This window comes from Neopsephotus bourkii, unplaced genomic scaffold (genome assembly GCF_033783945.1).
Source record: "Neopsephotus bourkii isolate Nb327-2 ecotype Australia unplaced genomic scaffold, CSIRO-AGI_Nbou_v1 NB_845, whole genome shotgun sequence".
Lineage (NCBI taxonomy): Eukaryota > Metazoa > Chordata > Aves > Psittaciformes > Psittacidae > Neopsephotus > Neopsephotus bourkii.
Window position 1 is genome coordinate 2,228,368 of NW_026901341.1, and position 20,335 is coordinate 2,248,702.

General features: G+C 40.9%; 1 long non-coding RNA gene across 1 annotated transcript in view; it reads right to left on the reverse strand.

Annotated features, from left to right (window-relative positions):
• LOC133213768 (uncharacterized) overlaps positions 1–20,335 on the reverse strand; it is a 93,179-nt gene that overhangs the window by 67,304 nt on the left and 5,540 nt on the right. The window contains exons 3-5 of the long non-coding RNA XR_009725885.1: positions 19,829–19,985; positions 13,813–13,959; positions 9,751–9,895 (exon numbers count right to left, since the gene is read on the reverse strand). This is a non-coding gene — a long non-coding RNA (uncharacterized LOC133213768). The remainder of the gene's footprint in view (positions 1–9,750; positions 9,896–13,812; positions 13,960–19,828; positions 19,986–20,335) is intronic.

Here is a 20,335-nt window from a genome sequence, read left to right on the forward strand (position 1 = left end):
GCACTACCATTTGCATCTGATTTATGTACCTCACCACAGGCTGAAGTATCTAGAAAGACATGTATATTGTTTTGTGTTCAAAATTTAAGATGAAATTACATATATGATGCTTTTTAGTTGCCTCAGCATTAGAACCTAAAAGACACCAATCTCTCATTTTTATAGTCTTTGCTTCTCTATTCCTAAACTCAGCTTCCCCTGGAGAGCCTCTGGGAGCAAGAAAAATTGGAAAGCTGCCCTGACTCTCTTTCTGCCCTGACACATGTGTTGGTATGCTTCAGAGCAGCCTAGAGGCAGCTTCGACAAATAACATCTGGCAGTTTGCCTCCAAGACCTGCATTTATTCTACTGAACTTCAGGCACACACACTGAGGCATCTTTGGTGGGAGCCCATCATTTCATTTTCTCTCTAAGCAAGGAAGAAAGGCAGCCCCATCCAAAACGGGCATCCCTGAGGCACTTGGGATTTGTTTTTCTTTATAAAATAATCTCATAAAAGAAGAGAGAAATGCAATAATGATGTGAACTCTGGATCAAGCAGAAATGGGAGAGAAGCTCTGCCACTTCTTTTTGTAACTGAGGAAGCCTAGCCGTTAACCCAGTGGCATCGGCAATTTTACACTAGATTGATGGGTGCCACTGGCTTTTACTGTACAGTGTCAAAGAGCTGTCCATAGTCAAACTTTCAGAAAAGTCAGAAACAGTTTGTCTCCTTATGGTCTAAGATGAGACACATCAGCCTTCTCCTTTGCTTCTGTGTGAACTCACTGTACTGAAGAGTTGCTTCATACTACTGCATGACAGTCCAATTCCTAATAAATCCCACCTGACTGAAATGAATTAGGTCTGGGAATATGCGTTCCAGATTATTAACCAGCACCTTTGCAAGTAACTTACCATCCACATTTATTAAAGATATTGGGTGATAATTTGTGCAGTGTTCTGGATCTCTCTCTGGTCTAAGAATTATGGTAATTAGTGCTCAGAGAGAGGATGTCACTCGTATGTTTCTCAGGGTGCAGAGAATAGCATATCATTACACTCCTTTTAGATTTGAGATGGATAACTCTATGGCTATTCCTATTTTTTAACCTTGGCCAGCTGCAAATGGATGGAGGCTCTGAACAGGTCAGGAGACCTGTGCTCCATCTCCAGCTATGGCAGCATGGGACAATGCACTGTTCGCTTTTACTTGGCCCCTCATTTCCAATTGCAAATAAGAATGAAGATTAAATAAGAATAAAGATAAGTTTCAACTTCAGCAGGCACTTGTCCAAGAGGAAATACTAGGTTTGATAAATGGTATGGAATAAAAGGTACCTACACCTTCAGTGCATGGTGCCAGGTGAGAATCTGATGACAGTTCATAGGCCACTCCAGGAGGAAGGATCAGTAAGAGGCTTATACAAGTAACATTGTTGGTGCTGTAGAGTGAACACTCTAGAAAGCCTTTTAAGACCTTAAAGGGTGCAGTAAAGGGCAGAAGATAATAAACCACCATCTGCATTTGGAGACATCAGAAAGCAGGTCTTCAAATTCTAGGCGATAACGCAAAAAAGTTTATCCTCCCCCTGGAAGTTATATATTAAATTAAATTCTGCAAATGTATTTTCACTTCCCAAAGTCCTCAGAAGTACATCTGCAATGGTCCCAAGTAATCAGTCTGTCAGAACCACCCAAATTGAAGGGCCTGCCACTAACACATTTCAAAATTTCAAGAGAGTTTAGCCATGTCTTTCACCTGAGTTACGCTGATCCTGCAATGTTATCTGAAGATCTCTGGCTGATGGAACATGATGTCTTCAAACCTCTTTTTTGGTAGAGAAGGTAATCTGCACTGCCATGTCTTTATTTCTATGTGCACTCATGCAGATACACAAAGGACTGTGATAACACTACCAACTCTTTTCTTCACCCCTCTGTAAAACTTCTCCTTGGCTTATTTCATAGCTAGTCATTAAACAGTGCAATAAGTTCTATGGTGCTATTTTGGGAGATGAAAAAAAGAAATCAACTTTTCCCTTCAACAACATATTCCTGCTTGACTTTCATCAAAGAGTTAAACAGCCAAGGGCTTTTAGCATCTCATTTCACTTACACACACAGGCCATTATAACCTGCATAAACAAGGATGACAAGTTGAGATTAATGAAGGTCCCAAAGTGACAGAACAATTTAATTGTCAGAAATCATAGGAGGTGAACTTTGCCAGTGTATTTATATAAGACTGCCATAGTCTACAAACTTCCCTAATTGATTATGACCAATAAGCAATAACACTGGAAGCAGTTTTTTAGTATACAAATAAGAAATGACCCAAAACAGTTAATAGTGGTATTAAGATGCATACTGTAAGAATATTCGATTGATAAAATAAATGACCAATAACACTCTGCAAATAATTGTAGTGTTTGCACTTAAAAGTAGAGCAGAGAAAACTGCAGCTCTGATAAAAGTCAAATAAAATGGGCTGGCTTTAGAAAAACCATGACAATCAGGCAGGGAGCTTTACAGTGATATGACTACAGCAGAGGCAAGCAGGGTTCATGTGCAAATGCAACAGTCTTTGTTCTTCTCTGGCTCCTGCATTACTTTAAGAAACTTTAAAACATTTTTTTTAAAGAATCTTCAAATTGTTGTGCTTTTTCGTTTTGGAGGAATAAAATCAGTGCTGTGTAAGCAGACACGTACACACACACACATCTCCGATACTAATTAAAAGAGGCAAGCCATACAAAATCTCACTTCAAACCTTCCTGTAATCAAAGGATCACCTGGTAATTCAAAGCTCAAAATTACAACACACAACTCTTTATGCTTTTGAATTCCATGTGCTCATTTGTTGCCTAAATACACTTCTGCCTTTGGAGCTCATCACCTCAACCGGAAGCCTGTTCAACCTGTTCCCTTGCCTTTCTATGATCATATCTCCTTATATTTCACTTCCACTGTCTTATATTCCACTTATATCTTCCAGTCAGGCTTCTCCAATGATCCCAAGCAAATCAGCAAACTAATTTGAATGATAACTCTTAGAGAGCTGGAATAACCTGTTTCATGTTTTTTTCCTTCTTTTCCAGAAAGTAAGTAACGAACTATGCTAGTAGTATTCCCCCTTCTAAATATAATGAATATCTCTTCATTCCAGTAATATTTTATTTAAATGGCTGCTAGGGATGGCTGTATAATTGATCCTGCCTTTGAGCAGGAGAATGGAATATATGGCCTACGGAGTTTGCTTCCAGTCTTACATTTCATTGATTCTCTAATGATAAAGGAAAAAGCCAGCACTTAATGCATTTCATTCATATCACCTCGTAACTGTCCCTCCACATGACTAAATCAGGCTCATTGCACCATCTTGTCCTCTTAGTTACAACAGCACGTGTCAGCTTAGCTATTCCAAACTTATTTCAATGCGCAAACCAAACAGGATAGTGTAGACCAAGCTCTGCCTCAATATACATGAGCTGTTCCCATTAGATCAAAGGGAAAGGTAAATATAGCTGAGGCAGAAATTGTCTCCATATGTCATAGGCAGCCTAACTGGTGTTTTATAAAATGATACTTACTGTCACCAGCAATCTGTGAAAACACTCTCCAGTTTCCACAGGATCTTCTGCTTGCCATTCTTTTCAAATGCTTAGAAAAAAGTTAGACTTTTTTCACAGGAATTTTTGCAAGCAGAAAGTCTACACTTACTTTTCAACAAGAGCTTGAAAATCTCAGTCCCAAATGTATTATATGCGTTTGGAGTTCAGAAAGAAAGTGCCCATGTTTCAATTTAGATTAGTTAGACACATCTTGATAAAAGCTGAAGTCTGATCAACCTTCCTTAATGCTGCTTTGAGCAGGGCATACACAGCATTAAGTGCAAACTCTTTCCTCTCAAGTTTAGCTTCTCTTTGATGAATACATTATCTGCAGGATTTTTAACAGAGATATTTTTGTTTTTGAAAACTGCCAGACAAATACTTTCTATAAACCTCTTTCAGACAGTAGATAACTTCTAGCTGCTGCTTGGTTGATGGATTTTGAGAAATGAATATTTGAAATTCATATCTTGGTTGGTCCCTAATGTATTTTAATTCTTTGATCAGATAAATGTAATTGCTTCAAAAAAAAAAAAAAAGTATGTGTCTTGAAGGACTGAGAAAATGAATTCAAAATGTGCTTTCACAACCAGTTAAGGTTATTTACAGAGAAGCGGGTTTCTACAACCTTTTCCCCCTAAAATTGGTCGCGTGTTTATTTACAGAATGGGAAGGAAAAGGAGCAAAAATATAATGCCAAAGGGTTAACAAAAAAAGTAGTGGTTTTGGGGAAGGCTCAGGTCACACTCCTCTTGAGCCAATGTATGCTTTCAAGACTTTTATCATCATTAAAATCCTCACTGATAACAAAACCAGAGCTCCTTAACCTTCTTATGTCACCTCCCATTGGAAGGCTGGGAGCACAGCTCATAGAGGGGTTGGGAAGGACAAGCTACAAACAACATGGTTTGGCTCCAGCACTTTTACTTGATAAGTCCAAAACAGTCCATTTTGACAGGCCCTTTATATGCAAGCTTGAAAAATAACCTATTTAGCATTCCCCAGCCCCAGCACATGATTTCACTGGGAAACTATGCAAAAGATACTTTGGAAATAAATATGCACAAGAAATTACAACTCTGTCTGAATGACCCCCTACCTTGGAATGTCTAGAACTGTGAGAATTATAAGGTCAGGAAATATGTACAGGCCTAGTGCCTCAAAAAGTTACTATTCCTTATTAGGAATCTGCACAGACATGGAAGCAGGAGTTGTATAAACTAAAAGGAAGATTTTTTCCTGTCGCTTACATGCCTAGTCCTTGACCTATCCCATTTATAGTTTCCTTTAAGATACTATGCATTGCAAGTTCATTTGTTTCCTAGAAGTCCTCCAGCAGTGATCTTCAGATCCAGCCAATACTGCAGACAGAGCGGGGCTATGTAAGCAGAAGCTTGAGATTTATATGCCTGTAAAATCGCAGGTATTCATTTGTATCACTGCTAACAATTTTGAGCTCTGACTCTACAATTTCCAGGTAAAAGGTATCCTTACTCTCTGTCTAAAAATCTTAAATGCAGACATATAGAACTGTTTAGTCTGCTTTACTATAAATAGGAGGTAATATGTTATTTCAAACAAAAAGCATACCATAAACTACACACTTAATTTTGACAGCTTGTGCTTTCCTATATATGGCATGGTCCTGCTGTGCTTTCATGGATCAAGCTCCCATTGACTTCAGCTGTTTCTTCTACCAGTGTGATGCTAAATATTGCCTTTTGTTATATTTTACACCTTTGAGGTTTTTTTCCTAATCCTTTTCTCTGCATTAAAGTACTGTATTCTGCAGCATCCATCTGTAGGCTCGCACAGGCAGCACAAAAGCCTCTTAAGAGCTGAAAAGTGCTTGCAAGAAGAAATTCCCTACATTTCCTTTCCTTTAGACAATCAATTCTCAAAATTAAGGAGGTACCTCTGCTGCAGATCACCCTCAAAAACTGCAAGAGGAAAATAACTGCTTTTAAACTGTAGATAACCTTTCAGTGAACATTCTCCTCTGTATCCCTCCAGCTTGCAGTTAAATTGCATGGTGTGTTTATTCTTCTAGTGAACAGGCCCATTATATGACTTAAAAGTGTTAGTGTACACAGCACTGACATGTCCATTACATCCATACACGCTGATACGCAGATTATGGAGAAGTTCAGGTTACCCAATTAAGAATTTGAGCTGCATTTTAGAAACCAAGAAGCAGGAAGGAGCTCTGGTTGGAGTATTTCAGTTTACATGCTGATAAAAGACACCATCTGTTTGCAGAATATTGGTCTACCAGGTCCAAACAGCAGCAATCAGAAGGTGAGTGGGACTGAAGAGAAAGCCCAGATATAAATCCATAATACTGGCTCTTAGCTTAGCCTCTAAGAATTGAAAAAATGAGACTGAAGAGGAGAATGTGGCTCATCCTCCTGCCAGTCTGGAAGTGAGGTCTTGAGGATGTCTGCAGGTAAAAGCCACTGCACAGATCCTGGTCATGCCTAGGACAGCCTGCCTTGTCCCTGCATCCTAAAGCTGGCTTACATCCTGCCTCCTTGCTTGCACCAGGACTCACATTTAGGCCAAATAGTCCATGTAGCCATTGACACAAATATAAAGTTAAAATAAAAACCAACCAACACTGCTATACCAGGAATATGGGCTGGTCAGCACTTACTTCCTCAGTGCTTCATAGCTGTGGAGTTAGGGCAGATTTTGCCACATGAGCCTTTCTGATTTGAGCCTACCATTAGCTATCAGAGATTGACAGCTTTAATGAAAAGAAACTAGAAATAGTGTAAGAGGTTTTCTGAGCCTCTAGTTAAGCTGAAAACCTGGGTATTGTGACTGTCAAAGGTTTCCAGTGACTTAGAACTGGAAGACTGAAAAAATCTTATGGAGGAGGTGTAAGGCTCTTGCAAGGGACTCTAGCTACACTTATCAATGCTGTGGGTTGGCAATATCGTTCTGCATGTGTACAAATAACCCACATGCTGTGGGACAGCAGTGCACCTTTCTCAATGCTTTGAGACTTCCCCTGTTTTTTCTGGTAAGGTCCATGCCATGAATCATTTCAGGTTACCAGGAGATTCTCCACTGACTTCAACAGGAACAGAACTGAACCTTAAGCAGCTGTCAGAGGAGGACACTGATAGAAGCAGCTCTAGCCGCTTTCATTTTATTTAAAGATGTTGTTACGTGCTTTGACAGTTCAGCCCTGCACATTTAAACATTCGGTTACTGTGGCTTTAGTGAAAGTGATTCTCTCTAGCAATACAAATCTCTGGTTACCAAACATTTACGTTATGCTCTCAAAAAGATAATCTAACAACATCCAGAGTTTTCTGTTTCCAAATAAAATGAATTCACGATATCCCCTTGTGTTATTGTTACAGACTGTACAGCTAAATTTAACTCCTTTATCTCATGCTGATCTTTCAAATAAAGTTCATTATTATATCAGGTATGTTCACGGTTAGCCATGATTGTTTAATATTAAACACCCTTTGCCAATAAAGCTCCATATATAATTGACTGTTACAATCTTGGTTACGGCTGCTCCAATAATAAAAGCTATAATTAAAATCACATTCAGATTTCCTAGATAGCTGCTTTGGCCTCGCTCACGCACAAAGTAGTACCTTGTAATTGTCCTGAAGACCAGAGTGAGGCCATTTCTCCAAGAAATCCCCTGATCAGTGGGAGGCATCGGAAGATGCTCCTCTGTTTCAATTGCTGTCTCCTTTGGGAAGAAGGAGGCTGCAATTTAAGTGCTTTCAGGCATATTTCTAGCTGGCCAAATCCTTTACAGGTCCAGATGAACTTCTGAACAGTGAAACTTACCTGAAAAAACAATTAACTATAAAACCTTTTTACCTTTCTATGGTGTTTTAATAACAATAGTTCTCCTAGTATTTTTCCTAATACCAATATAGCTAAGCTTTATATATTTGAACTGTGAAACTTGCCCTATTCCCTCTGATATTCTTCTCACCTACTTCTTTCCCACCCAGCCCTAGCTTGAAAAAATTTTAGGAGCATATGCTCATACGTATTTGAGTTTGGAGTAGGTGATGGAATTATTTTCCTGAGATAAAAGTAATACAGTCTTATTTGCTGTGACTCTATCAAAATGCCTACTAAAGAGATCACCTTCCTTGAACACAAGGTGCTACAGTGAAGCCTTAAAACGCCATTACTAAGAGTGTTGAGATTAGATACTCAAAATTGCAGTGGTTGAAAAGAAGCAAATAAGTGAATTTAGAAGTTAACTTTGTGGCATGGTTTGGCATGGTTTGGTGTTATTTTTTTTCAATCACACAAGCAGCAAATGACAGCCTAAACTGCAGGTAATCTTAACAGGATAAAGCAGAAAGACATGTCTCCTTACCCATCAAAACATAGGTAACTCCTAAGTAACTGCTGTCCAGAGGCAGGAAAGCATGGCTGATACTTCAATAGAAATCTGGACCTGTTGTGCCCCAAACCTGTAACCATACAATCCTGTATGCCAAGGGACACACTTCCTCCCTGTAATGGAAACAAGTTTATTCTTTTCTGAATTATGTTTGTTCTCACAGTTGATAAAGGTGCAACTCTGTATTACTGTTTTCTATGAAGTAGGTCATAATATCTGTTTACTTTTAAGGAACTCTAGAAGTATATATTAATAATAGCTAAAACTGCTACCATGTAGAAGAGAGTAACAATCCCACTCTGAGCAGCCAGCCTGGCTTTTGGCAGATTGGGTGGAGACCTTTAAGTGGTAACATAGGTAGAGTTGATCCAGCTCTGGATCTACCACCATCTCGTCAAAACAACCTTAGTTATACTCTCCACAAAAACAAATTCAACTTAACCATAAACAGCATAAAGAAATCACGCACAGTGTTGTGCTCCATTTATCTTCCCCCCTTTCAAATACTAAGTTTAAAGGATTCAGAACATGATACTAACAAGAACAGGCAACTATCACAGCACAAACTAAGGAGTTCTTCACTGGTAGTCTAACCTTACAGTAAGCCATTCCAAGCAAACTGTGGCAGAACCAAATGTCTGGAGTGGGGTCTTTTCCTGACCCAGCTGTCCTACTGGAGCATTGTCCAGCCTTCTTAATATTAATATTACAAAGGAATAGCAGTTCAACTTTTCTTTCTTTCTTCAAATAAAGCAAGCACACAGGGAAACTAAACACATTACATGTTTAAAGGAATAGAAATAAACATAATTAAATGAGAAAAGGAAATGAATAAAGTTTCTACTGGAAGACTAGCTCACTGTCCCAGAACTTAAGCTACAGGTCAAAATTTCAGCCAGTGGCCACCAGTGTTATTCCAGGCACTTCAATCACACCACCCTAGTTCATATGCTCCAAAGAACTCAACCCTTGCACATGAGCATACAATTATGGCTAGGCAGTCTTGACTGCTGGAGTTTTCTTCATTGCTGGCTCATCCTAAAATATTCCAGGGAAAGAACAATGGCATCTGAGATGTCCTCTTTATCCAGTGCAGTCCCACTGCTGCTGACTGAAGCTTTCTTCTTTACTCTTCATTCACCTATTTAGCCCCTGCCTTGCAGGATGGACTGGGGAGGCTGTGTCAGTAGTACACAGCTGAAATCAGATGTTGCCAGTTTTTGAACAGTCTCCTAACTCGTCTGACTGGCTCCACACTGGGAGCAGTGATTTAGGAAAGCCCTGCTGATATGCAGAGCTATTCTGCAATCATGCCCTTACGTTCATCTGTTCCATTCAAGTGAGTGAACACTACTGTGAAAAACTTTGCTCCAAGCTTCCTTGAATTTTAAATTTGCACCCAAAATCTGCACTGGGAAAATTGGCTGGTGTTTCCATACAGAAATAAATTCAAGTTGTTTTTATGAGGGTAATGTACCAGGCTAGGCACTCTAGAGTGAAAATGAATTTCGGGTAACAATAACCTACAGAGTACTGACCTACAGAGGCCCAGTAAAGCCATCCTTTCCCTTGGTACATTAGTTGTGCAGGACAGCATTTGGTTTAATAGCACCCTTCTCACTGCATCGTTATAAAGTGCTTTACAAAACAGCTCTGCTATCATGTCAGGTTCAGTGTTTCTGTTGTCGTATAATATTTTCTGAATACACACAAGGAAAGGCATCTATTAGACCCAGGACATCAAAAGGGAAACAAGTTCCATACCTGGTAACTCAGGTTTCCCACACATGTCTGCAATGAGATTTTAAGTTCATCTAGTCAGCTCTCAGAACCTGACAAAGCATCTTTATTCAGTGGCAGGTCTGAGCCTCTTACTTGTCATAATAACTGACCCACTTCTACCTCCCATCTAAGAAAAGAACACACATGATGTATATTTTAATGTAATACAGGGCTCCCCTCGTTGCATCTCGCTCATTCGACAGCTTCTATCTGGCACCAAAGCCTGATTAAATATTAACATGGAGTGGGTCCTATTATTTCCTGACTTCCAAGAATCCATTGGTAAATTGAGATCTAGCTGCTAAAAATTTCTGACACAACATAATTTGTATTGAACCCCCTTTCCATGCCAGAGTGCCAGTGTTAATAAATCAGGCTGTTCACATTGAATAAATCTATTTAAATACTTATAAAATATTAAAGATGCATTTGGGAAAAGCCTCTAAGGTGATTGTTGCACCCATGCACCTCACAGTAACTAATTTATTAAAGAGTTTGCAAACCTGGGAAGGAAGGGAAAAGAAAAATGGTTTCATAAACCAAGAGCAGAAGCCAATTTTTCAGCTCAGATGATGAAAGGAAGCATGCATTTCTAATCAAAAAGACAGATACGCCTTTTCTCTCCCACCATTCCCTCAACAGCAAAGTGCCTTTTCATCATCAACAACACTCCATTCCTAATGTCTGCTGAGGCCTTTCTGCACCTTCTCCATACACTAGTAATGTACACACAGCATCCCTTTGAAACAAGAGCCCATTAGCCGTGGCAGACTACCTTTTCACATGAAGTCCTTCCGTTGGTAGTCATCAGCAGAGTGCTAAATCATCCCAACTGGGCATGCTTACATCATGGCAGTGGGATAAACAGATATTTAGAGCTGCAGAATGAAAATTGCTTTTCTACTTTTCCTGAAGGTTGTTGGTTTGGTTGATTTTTTGTATTTTTTTTTTTTTTTAAAGGAAAGGTCATAAAGTACACAGGAACATCCAGCTCCCCTCTCACCCCCTTCCCTCCTCCCTTAAATACAGATTCTTTAACAAATCCACTTTTGCTTACACGCAGGTCATCTGTAATTTTAGACCTTCAACCACCAGCCAGTCCCCTTTAAAGATTACATAGTAAATGCAACCATAAATTTGTCCCACAATAAGAAACGAGTTTGAGCATGCCCTGAAAGAGGGATTTATGTGATTGTTTTCCTTCCAGTGGGCGTGGTGAAGGGATATAGAAACTGTCAGCGAGAGCAGCAAGCGGGGTGATACTTCACAATAGCTACCTGAGTAATGCAAGAGAGATTAAGCCTAAATTGAGGACTGCCATTTCAGAGGACAATTAATTTTCAGGCTGTCGTAAAAGCTCTGTTGACATTTCTCAGCCGAGGTTTTGCTTCTCAGTAAGAGTTTAAAGAGCTTTGTTCAATACAGGCAGTGGTGCTGCTGCCATTCTTTCAGCTAAGTCTAGGGGGGGGTTCCTCCTAGAAGAGCTTATTTCTCTGATGTGCAAGAAAGCTTCTGCATATTTTATTAGTGCTGGCTTGTAGATCTTCACCTGAGAGCCCGTCTCAGACTCAGACTCTCGACAGCTGTTTTTCCATAAGCCCCTGATTTGGTATCCTAATGCAGTTGGGCAGACCAAAAGTGAAGCAACCAAACTATAAGCAGCTGCCTCTGACCACATTTGGACAAAGGTCTGCCTGTGAGACCCCTTTGATAGTCCCTTTCTTTTTTAACCCCAGCAAGCACCTAGGAGTGCAGTGGACTATAACTATGAATGGGAAATCTGTTGATCTCTGACTATGCCATACATGGGTAAAATGCTTTTCTGAATGTTCTGGTCATCCTTCAAGTCAGTAACTGATTTTACCTCAAGAGATGACAGATGATGGTTCCAGGTTCACAAGGCGAAATCCTGGCCCCTGCTTGACAATAATGCCAGAATTGCCTATTGTTTTAGTGACAATAATACCCCGTTCGAGCTCATTACAACAACAGACTGACATCCCCTAAAACTATTTGGCCAGTGTGACCTGGGGCATGTTCTTCTATGAGGGTGTCTAAAAGGAGGTGCCCAAGTGAGCGACTGGGCAGCTTAGAGAGCCCAGAGGCAAGAAATGACAGCTAAACTTTGGAAAAGATTTTCTGCTACAGTGAGGGCCCTATGAAATTCCAGATCATGGTACCTGGCTGCAAGCATCCCCATTGGAAGCGGCTGGCCTTGCCACTGAGTCCAATTTATTACCAGTGACAAATTGCTTGTCTAGAGGCAGCTGCTTTGTGCAAATATACAAATGTTTGTGTACAGAGACCGAAGGACGAAAGGGTTAATTATCCAACAAACTCAGGCAGAAGAGGAAAAAAAGTTTCAAGCTCAGGGAGGTTATCATTGCCTTTTGCGCAGGCTGGTTTTAATCACTTTCTTGTACCTCTCCCTGACTTCATTTATCAAGCCTTCACATAAAAGTTGCAAAGTGAGGTTATTCAGCGGATACCTCCATTCATCTCAGATGATTGACCAGGGTGGTTTGCAGTACAAGCCAACCTGGGTGATGGCATTCCTCTTGTTTTCATTGCACAGCCTGCTTTCATTTTATGCTGTAATTGTGTTTTCACAAAACCATAACCAAGCAGGCTGCAGATCCCAGGTTCCAGATTTATTTACAAACACCCCTGACCAGCCCCCTCGCCTTCTCCTGTTATCTGCTTTATGCTGCTTTGAATCTTACCGCCAGGAGTCTGGGGTGGATTAGCACAAGATAGGAACTAGATCCAATCTAACCAAGGGGACCTAATCAACCCATGCTTCCACCCCCGCTCCTCGTCCCCAACATAAATCCAAGTCCTGCTTCCACACAACCATTTCATGGGAACTGATATCTGATATTAAATAATTCTTTGTGACTTTGCAGGAGTGGTGTCGATCACAGGCAGGCAACAGAAGTGATGGTGTTGTTTGACAGAAAGAGATCAGCTGCTCCACCAGGCGATTCAGGAGATATAAGTGAAGAGGCCATGTCGCAGGAGTGTTGAAGGACCTGAGGATCATCATTTGTGCACCTCCACTAGACGGGCCATTAAAGGTGAGTGAGGTAAGTTATACATACTCTTAGTACTCAAGGTGAGTATATATGAGCAAGCAGAGACTATTTGTCTAACCATCTTTGTATTAATGCGAATAAGACCAAAGTGAAATTTCATCCACTGGTAAGACTTCAGAGCCAATCACAGAGCAAAATGTGATAAAAACCTTCTTCCTGCCCTTTGTGGAAGTAAACCCGCCAGAATCTGGATCCCACTGATTACTAAACAGCTGATTCACACATAATGCAAAGGGGGGGAGGGGTGTCGTGCTGCTTCAGCTGGGGTAAATCAGCATATTGATGTCTCTGAGTCAGTTCACACCACTCCATTTCAAATCTTGAAACAAAATTTTCAACGTACTTCCTTTGGGAAAAGTACACCAAGTGAGAAAAGCCCAGCCAGTGATTAAAGAGAGTTCTTGTCGGCGCTGTTCATCTGCAGTCTCTTTCTAGGCAAAAAGCCTTTTAGATAAAAGTAGCATTTCCATCCAAACAACCTGGACCAGTTTGGGTGGGGAAGAGGAAGGGTGAAGGGACAGAAGAGCCGACCAAGTCTTTGTTCTATTTAAAGCATTCCAATAAGATTTCAACCACAGAATATGGCAACAGAACTGATCACAGGGGAAAATGCAATTAAAATACCTTCCTGCATTCTGCAGCCACAAAATCGTTGGCAAATCACTGTAATCTGGCTTTGCTGAAGTGGAGGGCATGAGTCAACGCACCAGGAAAGAGTTTCAGCTAAGTACTTTTCAAGTTAATAACCTTGCTCAGGGACAGTTCAGAGCCTTTTATACCTTCCCTCATAGAAACTGGGATCCACAAGTGACTTTTCTTCCTGTCCTTTGCTTTCACTGCAGTGCTGAAACCTTGGAGACTCAGTTCAGTGACTGTGTATGCCAGTTCAGGTGCAGCAGACAGAAAAATTGAAACTTCAGGTTGATATATTCTGTCACCATTTTTTTACCTTTAGGTTTTGTTTCTGTATATTAATGGAAGACTGGTTTTGTAGATTACAAATTAACTTTGAGCAAGAACAGCCAGCAAATCCATCTGGTCTGAAGCAAGAAGAGCCTTCAGGCGGGTGTTTGTAGGCTTTCTTTAGAAGGGCTCCCTGGACACATAAAGGGAGTTCATTAGTGGTGGCTTGTGTATCACTGCTGCTATCTTGTTGATAGCATGCTTGTCTCCAATCTTCAGACCAAAGTAATAACCAGAGAGGGATCCTCATTCATTTTTTTCATCTCCTTCCAAACTCCTTCCTTGAAAAGGTAGTCCTTAGATTGCACCTTTGACAAAAATGTCTTCCACTATTGCTTGTGCCTGGACCAAGATTAGTGTTTCCAAGATTATTTATTTGTGTGTGTACGTGTACACTGAAGTTGAATATTAAGATTAAAAGGAGTTCTTGGTTCTTTCTCATGAAAGACCTGAACACTCCCTGACCCCTCAGCGACCTTTTAGGTGATGCTGTGGGGAGTCTAAAATCTTCAAAAAGGCAAAGGCTCAATACCATGAATGTCACTAGATGCTGAGAAAGCCTTTGATCAGGTGGAGTGGAATTATTTGATAATAGTCTTAATACAACACCGAATTGGAATCACTTTTGGAGCTAGACTTCTTTCTCTACATGACCTATAGCAGATGTCAGGATTAATGTAGACAAGTGAAAAGTTTTGTTCTTTTCTGGGAATAACACAGGCATTTTATCATAAAGCTAATGAACAGGGTTTTAGCAGGAAGATTACTACGGTTACCATCCCGCTGAGATGATCATACCTTGCTATTACAGATGTAAATTGGAACGTTACCTTCCTGAAGAGATGAGAAAAAGGTTATGCTGCGTAGTGCTTGAGACAATAAACTTTGGGGCAGAACGGTAATGGAGAAATGAGTGCATCAAATTAAAACTTGGCAGGAGAGAAAAAAAATAAAACCCAAAACCCTTGGGTTTTTCCCCCCTAAATTTTTTAAAGACACATTCTCCAGATGTAAGGAAATGAATCATTAGAGAGTAAACCTGGCATTATCCCTGTATTGAATCTGAGGAATGAAGCAGGATTCACTCAGGGCTGTTTTTTCTTTGAGGATGGCAAAGATTAGCTGATTTATGTGAGAAATTTTAAGAGATTTTTTTTTCCCCTAAGATTTTACAGATTCCCTTGTTTCGGGATACAAGTCAGGTTTTGTGGCCTTTTCCTTTGCTTTTGCTTTTTCCAGTAAGTGTCATTGTAAATCAAAACTTCCAACAGATTTTTCAAAAATTCATAAGTCTTACTGTCAGTTCATCATTATAATCAGTGTAACCTTTTTGTTGCTTGTTTCAGGGCACAAGCCTATCTTATACCTCCTGAAACCCACAAGGGAAAAGAAAAGCCTGTTTGAACATTACCCTGTGATGTAATATCTCTTTGTTTGTATTCCAAAATTTTATAGGCCTCCTTTGCTATTGTGCCTTATTGAAAACTCATGCCTTATTTGCTGTTCATTATTATCTTTTCAATATTTCTGCTTCTTAAAATTCCTTATCCTCTTCAGCATTTGTTTCAAATGATTTTTTTCTGCAAAGGTACACACTTGCATTTTTGAAGGGGAATGGCACAGTGCTATTATCTACCCATTTTTCTAATTCTTTGAATCTCCATTGTGAGCTGTGTGTTGTCCAAGAGAGATGTTTGCAAAGTATATTAGTTAAGAGTCTGCAGAGCTCAAATGTCTGGCATGCATAGATGATGCAAACAGGTTTAAAGACAGCAGAAGGTAGGCTTGAACTTCTGTTTACTTGTCTAACCATCAAAATTAATAAACAAATAAGGAAGACAGTTCATCCTAAACACATATGATACTCTGCTGAAGTCAGTCCTAAAACAGTGACGCTGTATTTTTAATGCACTTGCAAAGTTTCATCTGCAAATTTCATTAATATACTCCTGTAGATCCAGGATGGCTTCTCCTCAGGAGTCTCTACTTTCTGCATCATAAAGTTGTCTTCACTATAATTTAGGAACCTCTGCGATGATGCATGTTCAGCTGTATTTGTTACTCAACAGATGTCTGGGTAGTTAAATTCCTCCATGAGACTTTATCAGTACTTCTATTCTGGGATTCCCAACTGGTTCAAGATGTACTTCTAGGCGGCAGCAGTACCACTGCTCAGAGATCAATATACACAGATCAGGTCACCCTTCTTCAGCATGGATCTAGAGTGGCTGGTTACCCTGACCACCACCAGTCCCAGTGCTCAAGGTGACCATGTAAGCCTGGAGCCAACATCTTGTTGGTTCCTGCTCAAAAAGGACCTGGTTATAGGGGCAGCTGGGGATAGGTCCCACATTCATAATTCTCAAGACCATCTGCTGCAGTAACTGTCACTGCTCTTCCTGTGGGGCTGCCGCCTGGGCTTGCTGCTCCTCCATAAATTTCCACAACACCTGCTGCTTTCACTATTCCTTCATATATTACATGTACAACAGAAGCTTGAAAACACGCGCTGCTCACACTTCATTTAAACAGCCACCTTTCTGACATAATGCGTTGATTCCAGAGCTGCCCCTTTGAGTGGTTTGGTTTCAATAAAACAGGCATGATAACGAGCTAACAATGCTGAGGGTGAAACATCTCTTCAGACCTACCCCAGGTTCTTCAACTGTCTCAGCTGCTCTTGCTGTTCCCTAGGTCATCTCTTGTCTTGGAGAACCACTTGTGCCTACCCTAGTTTCAAGGACTCTGCAGGATGCATTTAACCTTCTGCCAGAAGGATCAACACCCAATAGCAGTGTGGGCAAGTTTTAGGCAAATGATGCCAGCCTGGTCTATTCCCTTAGGCTATTTCTTTGCACTACATACTATGGAGCTTTCCCTAGAGCTGGTCAAAGAATAAAATAATAATCTGATTTGCAACTAGAAGTGCTGAATCTGAATCATTATGATTCACAGAGTCATAATATTAATTATTAATGACTATTCAGCCTACTGGTGGGTATCTGTGAAAATGCTCCCAAACCCTCAGAGTTTAACGTATTTTAGGCTGAATGATATTCACCCAGGCATTTACATTTTATCATTCTTCCATCGAGAAGCGTTTGTCATCCAGAGATCAGAAAAAAAGCCCAGCTGCTTTTTGGCTTTCTGAGCAATCAGAAATGAATAAACACAGTGAAAATAAATGGTTTACTTTGAATAAGCTGAAAAGAAATTGTTCTTCTTCTGTGCTGGCTGTGCACCCATAAGTATTAAATTTACAGGTGTTGGAACTGGTGTGCAAAACATTCCTTATTAAAAAGAGGATTATGCTAAGCCACTGTCCATCATATTTGAAAAATCATGGCAGTCAGGTGAAGTTCCCAACGGCTGGAAAAAGGGAAATATAACCCCCATTTTCAAGAAGAGGAAAATGGATGACCCATGGAACTACAGACCAGTCACTATCATCTCTGTGCCTGGCGAAATCTTGGAGCAGATTCTCCTGGAAGGCATGCTAAGGCACATGAAAATCAACAAGATGCTTGGTGACAGCCAGCATGGCTTCACTAAGGGGAAATCCTGCCTGACCAGTTTGGTGGCCTTCTATGATGGGGCTACAGAACTGATGGACAACGGTAGAGCAGCTGACATCATCTACCTGGACTTGTGTAAAGCGTTTGACACTGTGTCACACGACATCCTTGTCTCTAAATTGGAGAGACACAAATTTGACAGGTGGACCACTCGGTGGATAAAGAACTGGCTGGATGGCTGCATACAAAGAGTTGTGGTCAATGGCTCAATGCCCGGCTGGAGACCAGTAACGAGTGGTGTCCCTCAGGGATCGGTGTTGGGACCGGTCTTGTTCAACATCTTTGTCACTGACATGGACAGTGGGATTGAGTGCGCCCTCAGCAAGTCTGCCGATGACACCAAGCTGTGCGGTTCTGTTGATACGCTGGATGGAAGGAATGCCATCCAGAGGGACCTCGACACACTTGTGAAGTGGGCCGATGCCAACCTCATGAAGTTTAACCATGCCAAGTGCAAGGTCCTACACCTGGGTCAGAGCAATCCCAGGCACAGCTACAGGCTGGGCAGAGAAGAGATTCAGAGCAGCCTTGCGGAGAAGGAGTTGAGGGTGCTGGTCGGTGCGAAAATGAACATGAGCCTGCTTCAGTGTGAGCTCACAGCCCAGAAAGCCAATCGTATCCTGGGGTGCATCAAAAGGAGTGTGATCAGCAGGTCAAAGGAGGTGATCCTGCCCCTCTGCTCTCATGAGACCTCACTTGGTGTACTGTGTGCAGTTCTGGTGTCCTCAACGTAAAAATGACATGGAACTGTTGGAACAAGTCCAGAGGAGGGCCATGAGGGTGATCAGGGGACTGGAGCACCTCCTGTATGAAGACAGGCTGAGAAAGTTGGGGATGTTCAGCCTGGAGAAGGCTACATGGAGACCTCATAGCAACCTTCCAGTATCTGAAGGGATGCTACAGGGATGCTGGGGAGGGTCTCTTCATTAGGGACTGTAGTGATAGGACAAGGGGTAATGGGTTAAAACTTAAACTGGGGAAGTTTAGATTGGATATGAGGAAGTTCTTTACTGTAAGGGTGGTGAGGCACTGGAATGGGTTGTCCAGGGAGGTTGTGAATGCTCCATCCCTGGTGGTGTTCAAAGCCAGGTTGGACAAAGCCTTGGGTGAGATGGTTTAGTGTGAGGTGTCCCAGCCCATGGCAGGGGGGTTGGAACTAGATGACCTTAAGGTCCTTTCCAACCCTAACTGTTCTGTGATTCTATGATTATATTTCTATCTTCCAGCAAAGGCATAGCTAAATTCTGCTGTCATTTCAACTAGCCCGATTCTACACTGTAGCAACTGTTGAAGTTGCTCCTTCAGCATGGGAAGTTTTGACTCCATTAGAGGTACCTTTCTCTGAAGCCTAAGTGCTTTCTTCTTCATTGAAAATTATCAAGAAAGGAAGGAGGTGAGACAGTATCATCTGAATATCTCCATCAGTTTGGGGATATTTGCCCCTCTGCTCATTTTTCTTCCCAGTCACTTAGACTATGCTGATAAAAGGGATGTGTTTCAAGACATTACTTGCTATTTAAAAAAAGGATAAAATGCAACCAAAAAGAATTGTTTGTTCCTTTTCAACAACTAAATTGATCTCTGCCCATACCCCTAATCAAGAATACGACTTCTTCTGGCTAGCTAGCAAATATAAAGTCAAACACCTGTTTACCAGACACAGAGCTATGTGCCTGCCGTTTCTGATCCATCTGTGGAACATAAACATAACTTTCACCAGCTGCTTCTTTTAGCATGGGCTGGTAATGGAAGCCATTATAGAGCATATCAACAACATACTTTCCTAATAACCATGGGCCAGAGCATCACAGGGTGTAAAGTGGCAGAGTCTCACAGAAGGTGAGGCTGATTTACACCATCAGAGGACCTCACCCTGCTGTGTTTATTTTCTTCACACTCTTCTCCTCTTAGCACACTTATTTTTCTAGTTTCTAGTTTGTTTCTGTTTCGTTAGGTTTGGGGTTTTTTTCCCATTATATTATACTAATAAGGCAACATATCATGAATAACTCCAGGGCCAGGCTCAAGCAATAATGGATAATTACCTTGGGTACTGTACAACCTCGATATTAATGTCTCTATGAAAACCTCTGAAGATTCAGAGGTGTGATACTGCAAAGACTCCAAATGAGTTTGGGCCAAATGACTCATTCATATAAACATGCTCAACTCTACTGACTTCAGGAGAATTATGCCTGCTTTTGTTTGTTGCTGTAGGTGATTCATAAAATCATGCCCAACCACGTCCATGCTCTTTAGATTTAAGTTGAGCTTGAAATCTCACAGTGCAAACAGCAGATTCCTTTCTGTCTTGCATGAAGGCTAGGTGTGTTACGACTGTAATTAAATTGCTGATAGATCCCCTTATCTCTCAGGCTGCTTCAGGATGTAGTAATGAGGCTCTGCTCTTGATGAGCATCAACATACCTCTTTCCTTGTGTCACATCAGTTAGGCAGGTCAGGATCTTGATGGTGACCCAAGACAACATTCAGCCTATGACAAGGCAGTTCATTTTCTTTTCAGTGTAAAGGGCAGAAAGGCCACGGGTCTCTTTGACTCTTCATTTTCCAGTCAGGAGACAACCTGGAACTCAGAAAAGAAATTCCATCAGTACCCAAGGCTCTCAAATGGGAAGAATTTGTGCAGCTTTAGATGTCAAATTTGGTGAAGCCCATCCTGTTGAGTTCAGCCTAGAAATGGTAGTAGTCCCTCAGACTTACTGTTAGAATTTGCTTTCCTCTTAGTAATTTTGTAACACATGCTGAACACTGAATGACACTTTCCAGGACTCCAGCAATTGCAAAAATCGATGCTCACCTCTAATATATTCCGACTTAAAGTGTGCAACCTTGTTTAAAATGCACTGCTAAAGCATATATTTTCATGTATCTTTATGTCGAAATGCATGATAACCATGTTGAAAAATCAAATTA